The 7218-nt window shown below is 33.5% G+C and overlaps 1 protein-coding gene across 1 annotated transcript in view; it reads right to left on the reverse strand.

The window, feature by feature from the left end:
- Nucleotides 1-6783, reverse strand: part of LOC108732399 — a 175877-nt gene extending 169094 nt beyond the window's left edge. Inside the window, exons 1-2 of the mRNA XM_025979446.1 lie at nucleotides 6722-6783; nucleotides 6458-6496 (exon numbers count right to left, since the gene is read on the reverse strand). The gene's annotated coding sequence lies outside the window, so the exon portion shown is untranslated. The remainder of the gene's footprint in view (nucleotides 1-6457; nucleotides 6497-6721) is intronic.
- Nucleotides 6784-7218: the final 435 nt, after the last annotated feature.

The raw sequence follows: 7218 nt of genomic DNA on the forward strand, positions 1-7218 counted from the left end.
ACTAGGGTTGCCACCTTTTCAGGCTTTACATAAAGTACTTCTCGACTAAAAGGTTAAAAAAAAAGTACTCAGCATAAAAATAAAGCATTTTATTTTTTGTTTTTAAAAACATATTTTTTGTTACACTTAGAAGCCAGTAACAAATTGCTGTCGCTCTTAAACACATTAATAGTCTCTAAACAGGGAAAACAAAGATTTAAGTATACTAAAAGTTCATTTTTAATTAGTTTTAATGAAGCTTTATTTAGAGAATACTGTTTCTGTAAATGCTGAAGTGGCCGGAACGGACAGCAAAAGTGACACTACTTTGAACAGATTTGGGAAATGAGGCTGTTCCGTAAATATGGCTTGCCATTTTTCCGTAGTGCATGTTTTTTTGAAAGTGATGCTGCTGTTACAAATTTTTTCCCTAATTTGATTCTCGAAAATATTGTATTGTGCAATATTTATTGATGTAAAAATACTCTGAATTTCGAATAATCGCTTACAAAATTACGATGTTTACTTAAGGCCTTAAATAAAGTATTTTTGCGTACTTTATGTGTGTCTTGTAAAGTATAACGTACGCACAGTCGAAATAGAGTACAATACTTTATAATAAAGTACGGGTGGCAACCCTAGCCTCATGTGATTAATGAGATTTCCCGGTAGATTCCTCATGAAAATCCCACCAAAAAAGTGGTGATACTAAAATGAGAACTGCCTTATCTTTTCATATGGGTCAAACCTATCACATGTATAAACTTAATTATGGGGGCTCGATGAGGTAAATCCGTTTGAAAATACTCTCGGTAAATTGAAAACCTTATAATAATCCCCTTGCCCAATTATGTCGTTATTTCAATGAATTTTTTTACATTTGCAGCGAACTAAGAAGTATACTTCCTGATATTATTATAAGACAACTGAAACCAGACGCATCAGGTCGAACAACAGTAAAACGATTGCAATTTAAAGTATTATTGACTACAAAAAAGCCCAAAAACACAATCTTACGCAAGAGCAAACAAATTTTACAAATAAGTCATATATGTACTTATATAGATATTGTATTTTTTTCGTCAATAATAAAATTTATTTTACCCAAAATTTTAGTAACATTAATTTTTCCCTGCGGGGGACACATGCGGCATTCCTGATGATACGCAAATGCCACAAATGCCCCTTCCTTGCACCAGGGGGCAAGTTCATGGGGCCCACGAAAAATAGTGTGGCTAGGGACCCTACCTGCACCCCCCAAAATTCTAGACGGTTAGCTCCCGTCACTACCACAGACTGTATTAAAAAGGTCAAGCAGGCTGTTTAGTTATTAGTTGTTTTGTTAGATCCTCAATTATCCTACCACCCCCTATTTCAATCTCAATATTCTTTACAAAACCTCCTATAACCATGTGCTGGATTCAATGATATTAGTACATTATTAGACCTAACGATTATTTCAGCAACTTAATTTTCAGGGGCTGTATCTGCTATCCAAGTTTCATGTAGGTGGATCACGCCGGAAGTACGCACCACAAACTCATTAAAGAACATTACAGATACGTTTCATCGACACAACATTTAATCAATATAAACAGTTTCTATTCTTAGATCTGTCTCAATTTACTATCAGCGAGAAACAATAAAATTGTCAAGTTTGATGAAATTCAATTTATCAGCAAGTAAGCATCCAGAATCATTTCTCCTCGGAATGAAACCGTTCCTGGGTGGTTTCAATCAAATTATGCGCGTGAAGCTGTAAAACCGTACAGGTTCATTTTCAATCTTTTGTAGCAGGGTCGAATCGTTTTTATCTTAATTTACGGAAAAATTACACAATTGTAATTGAAAACCACGACATTCTTTGACAAGCATTACGTATAACATCTTGCAAAGCGACATAATAAAAAAACTGAAGCAAATTGAATTTTGACTCGTACGCGAATTAATAACACCTCGACCCAAATGCACTGCTGTATCAAATTCGAATATTCGATAACGTTTCCATATGGTAAAGAAAACAACTCGAAAAAATAAGGCCAGGAAATACATCCAAAAAAATGACAACATAAAAACTTACTCGGTTTTCCTATTAAAGCAATGGGAATTTTAGTAACACTACCAACTTACAGACTATAAGTCATTCTCATTTTCTGTAAGCGGCAGGAGGTTTTTATTTTGAAAATGAATTCATATTAACGCTATCAATATGTTGTATCTCTTACTCTACTAGTCGAACCCAATTGAAACAAACAATTTATCCGCTACAATATTCGACTTATTCCTAAAAATGCCATACTTTCGACGACGATTCGCACAAAGTCGAAAAGTGACCAAGAAAACTCATTCCCTGATGACTTTCCGAAGAAGACATTGATTCAGTCATCGGTTGAAAACTGGTTAGTACTTCGTAGTTCCAGTGTGCAAAAAGCATTCCGGGGGTATGAAATACTTCGACGGAGGCCAGAAAAGCAGTAAAAACTCGCGGTTGTAAGACACACTGATTTTTAGGTTTGTAACTCGTCAAAAATTTCGTTTTCGGCAGAAAAATCATTCGCACCCTTACGTTCTAGGGTAAAAAAAAGTTCTGGGAGCGTAAAGTACCCAGGCGAAAATAATTCTATCCAGAACTACCGTACAAACTGGCGATTTCTAGGAGGTAATGATTTTTAGGCTTGTAACTTGTTAAATATGCTGTTTTGGGTAGAAAATTAGCCATCATTCTAGAGTTCTAGGATGGCAAGAGAATTCTGGAAGTGGGAAACTTTCCGTCGGGAGTTTGCATTGTTTTATTGGCTTATAACTCGCTAAATATCCTGATTTAGACACAATAATGGCCAGTACCCCAGAGTATACAGTGCAATATACACCAATACAAAATTATGATTTTTCAGTTGAAATTTTTCTTGTCCCACAATTATTTTTTACATCTAAGCTCTAAGAGTCATTAAAATTAAGATTAGATCTGCGAAACAATTTATCAGAAAAAAAACACCAATTTTAAATTGATTTGATGATTTAAATTATCCCTACGCCACAATTATTTTTTGTATCTAAACCTAAACTAAAATACAAAAAAATATTAAGGAAAAAGAAAAACTTCCATTGGAAAATAATAACATAATACTGAGGGGTTGAGCACCTCATAAGTAACCCTTAGATCCTACTTTTAATTACTCTTAGAGCTAAAATATACAAAATTAATATAGGACAAGAAAAACTTCAACTGAAAAATCATAATTTAATATTGAGGGTTTTTGCATTCGATCAATAACGATTAGACCGACTTACAAATTATCTCCTGGGCATAATCCTACTTTAAATGATAATTAGAGCTATGATACAATAAACTATTGTGAGACAATAAAAATTTCCACCGAAAAGTAATAATTTAATATTGAGGGTTTTTGCATTCGATCGATAACGATTAGACCGACTTACAAATTATCTCCTGGGCATAATCCTACTTTAAATGATAATTAGAGTTATGATACAATAAACTATTGTGGGACAATAAAAATTTCCACTGAAAAGTAATAATTTAATATTGAGGGGATTCGCATCCTACATTTGATCCTCAGACCTGCTGACAAATTATCTGAGAGCCATAATCCTACTTTAAATGACTCTTAGAGCTGAGTCACAAAAAAATTAATTGTGAGACAAGAAAACCTTCCTACTGAAAATATTGCTAAGTTTCGTATCATGAAAATAACCCTTAGACCTCCTGACAAATTATTTCATAGACATTATCCTACTTAAAATGTCTCTTAGTTTGGTACAAAAAATAATTGTGGGTTATTCTAGTGCTAGAGAAATGCGAAGCTTAGATTAGCATAGGAAAAAATTAGAGGTGCGTGTCCAAACAGTCTTAGGACTGATAACTTTACGATGATGATGGAAGGGTTTTGCACCCTACAACTAACATTCTTCTAATCTTAATTATAGTGACTCATGGAGCTTAGATACCCAAGACAATTCTGGTAGAAGAAAATTCAAAATTTATGAATAACGGCTGCCAACTTTCCGGCTAAACTCTTCTACCATTATAGTTAAAAATGGTTCAAGTAAAATAAAANTGTGGGACAATAAAAATTTCCACTGAAAAGTAATAATTTAATATTGAGGGGATTCGCATCCTACATTTGATCCTCAGGCCTGCTGACAAATTATCTGAGAGTCATAATCCTACTTTAAATGACTCTTAGAGCTGAGTCACAAAAAAAATAATTGTGAGACAAGAAAACCTTCCAACTGAAAAGTAGTATGTTAATATTGCTAAGTTTCGTATCATGAAAATAACCCTCAGACCCGCTGACAAATTATTTCATAGACATTATCCTACTTAAGAGTTAAGTACAAAAAATAACTGTGGGTTGTTCTAGTGCTAGAGAAATGCGAAGATTAGATCAGCATAGGAAAAAATTGGAGTTACGTGTCCAAACAGTCTTAGTACTGATAACCTTACGATAATGATGGGAGAGTTTTGCACCCTACAACTAATATTCTTCTAATTTCAATTTGAGTGACTCATAGAGCTTAGGTACACAAGACAATTGTGGTAGAAGAAAATTCAAAATTTATGAATAACGGCTGCCAACTTTCCGGCGATACCCTTCTACCATTATAGTTAAAAATGGTTCAAGTAAAATAAAATTGTTTAAGCTTTAGAGCTGGTGCATTTCGTTAATGCCCGGGCATAAAATAACTCATGTGCATTTTGGGGAGACGTGTTCCGGTACCGTGTAGCTGTTCGTTCCGCTTAATATGAACGGTGACCCGAGCACTTTCCTGTGACCAGTCAATTAAATGGAATTGGTGGCTGCCATACATCAGCGAGAGGGGACCTCACACTTAGCCGTATATAAATAATGGATTGCAATCGTCGATTGCCCCGGTATTGTCGGGGTGAGGCGGCCCGGCGCGGCGTGCTTACGCACGAGCTGCCCGATGTTGGGGGTGCGTGGAAGGAGATCGAGTTCGAACAAATACAAACAGACGATAATAAGACGGAAGCTACGCATTTTTCAATCACGAAGAACGAGGGTGAAACGGCAGGTTCGTTCGAGAGATTCGATAACAAAAAAACAATGACTACGAAGAAACGTTTGTAATGAATAAACCATGAACATGATGAGTTATGGTTGAATTGGGTCTATAGAGTTTCAGGGAAAACTAATTCAACAATTGATATTTAAGTTTCATTAATTGCCAAATGCCATTGGTAATTCCTTACCTGATAAAGGGTCTCTTATATTGTCGTCCTACAGGAACTTTTACCCAGCTTCAAGGAATGTCGGAGTTATAGTGTGTAAAAAGTTAGAATTACACGTAAACTTTCGGAATTACATCCTTTTGTCTATGATCGAGTTACAACTTAAAACGTTTAGACCTTGTTATACCTCCAGTCGTCATAAACCTTGTAACACCGAACCTTCTTAAAGACGGAGTTACGGATTAAAAGCTGGTAGCGATTGGAAATATAACACGATCGAAACGTTGTAATTCAATCATAAATAAAGGCATGAAAGTTCTAAAAATTGTAGGAAACACATTTGAAAAATTTGATTAAAAACTATGTTAAAAATTAACAGTGAAATTAATTAATTTGTTTCATTTGTAATTTTTAACAACTTTACCAAATCAAATTTAGCAGATGTCTTATGAAATTAGTTAGTTTTACTAGGCAAAACTATCCATTTTCACACTGTAACATACAGAAACTGTCTCAAGCTTATTCCTACTTTGATGTCAGATGTCCTACATCTGATCTTGTTCCCTTAATCCTTCCTAAATTGTTAATTATAACAGCGACTGCCCAATGCCCACCATTCTCATAATATTTGTCAGTTTTGAGTTTCAGATGAAAAACTGTTTGTGTAAAAAGCTCGATACATTATCACTCTTGGTTATGATAATGTTGAGATACAACTTACAATAATTAATAGAAGGCAATTGAGTGAATTTCAATTTTTTTTACAACCAACAGAAAGACAATTTACCTCGCAGTGACTCATTTAAAAATGTATCTTTGCGACCATGCCGTTCTACTTACATCAGGCACTATTGCGTAGAACACCCTGTATATGCAAGAAACATTGACAATAGTATCAAAGTTAATATCGCCAAAATTAAACCAAAAATCTAATAATTAATATTATAAATAAAAGCTTGAGAAATAAATTAAACTTTTATTCATCATCTCCCTTTTAATCAACAATATACGAGATCTGCTACACCTATGAACCTAATAAATCATGATCATCATCAATCTTCATATTTATTGGCCAAAAATTGTCGTAAATGAAAATCTACTAATTTCGAGGACAACTTTGCCAGGACAAGACATTTACATCCATATATATGTACCTCAAGTATTTATCACAAGCTCTATTGTGATAATCTCCTATTAGTCATTTACCTTATCCATAAAAAATACATACAAAATACATAACATGTACAAATTTTAAGCACTTACCAAACACCTTCGAAACAAATTGTAGCAACATCCTGGCACCTAAAAACGCAATTTATAATTTTACTTGATTTAATTACTTATTATTTCATAGATAACAATTTTATTTGTACCAATTTTTATAAGAGGTTATAATTTTCAAGAAGTATGAGTTATAAAACAACAAAAATATCGAATCAGAGGGATTACTTATGTACCATAATATAAGAATACAACAGTCTAGCATACGGATTAATAGTAATTAATAATATAATTAAAGATACTGACCTATAGCATCTTTAATTTGTTGCTAAAACACTCATACGCCACCAACCGCGACAACAACCCGAACAAAGTGATCATAACCCATAAAACACCACACTCCGGTTATTGAATTAGTGTGCCTGATTCACAATCGTTTAGAAAAGAAAGATTTCTTGTGTACGATTATTTTTGTAAAATAACTAAGTATAATGAAATTTAGATTGATTAGAAGAATATTTTATATTAAAAATTTAATTTCCATCGATATTTCTAACGTTTAAGGATGACTTACATTTACTACAAAAAATGTGAACGAGCCTTAAGAAAAATATTTACTTCAACGTAAACAAAGTTCTATAGATACTATACGTAATATATGCGGCGGAAAATTTAAAAATAAAGCATTTTAAAGTAGAGAAGATAAAATATAAATGCTTCAAAGGTAAATAATTATATAAAGCCCTACAAGCTGTTGGTAATAATCATTACATTAAGTACTTACCTTCGTCGTTCAAGTAGAT

Source organism: Agrilus planipennis, unplaced genomic scaffold, assembly GCF_000699045.2.
Source record: "Agrilus planipennis isolate EAB-ADULT unplaced genomic scaffold, Apla_2.0 scaffold73, whole genome shotgun sequence".
NCBI classification, from domain to species: domain Eukaryota; kingdom Metazoa; phylum Arthropoda; class Insecta; order Coleoptera; family Buprestidae; genus Agrilus; species Agrilus planipennis.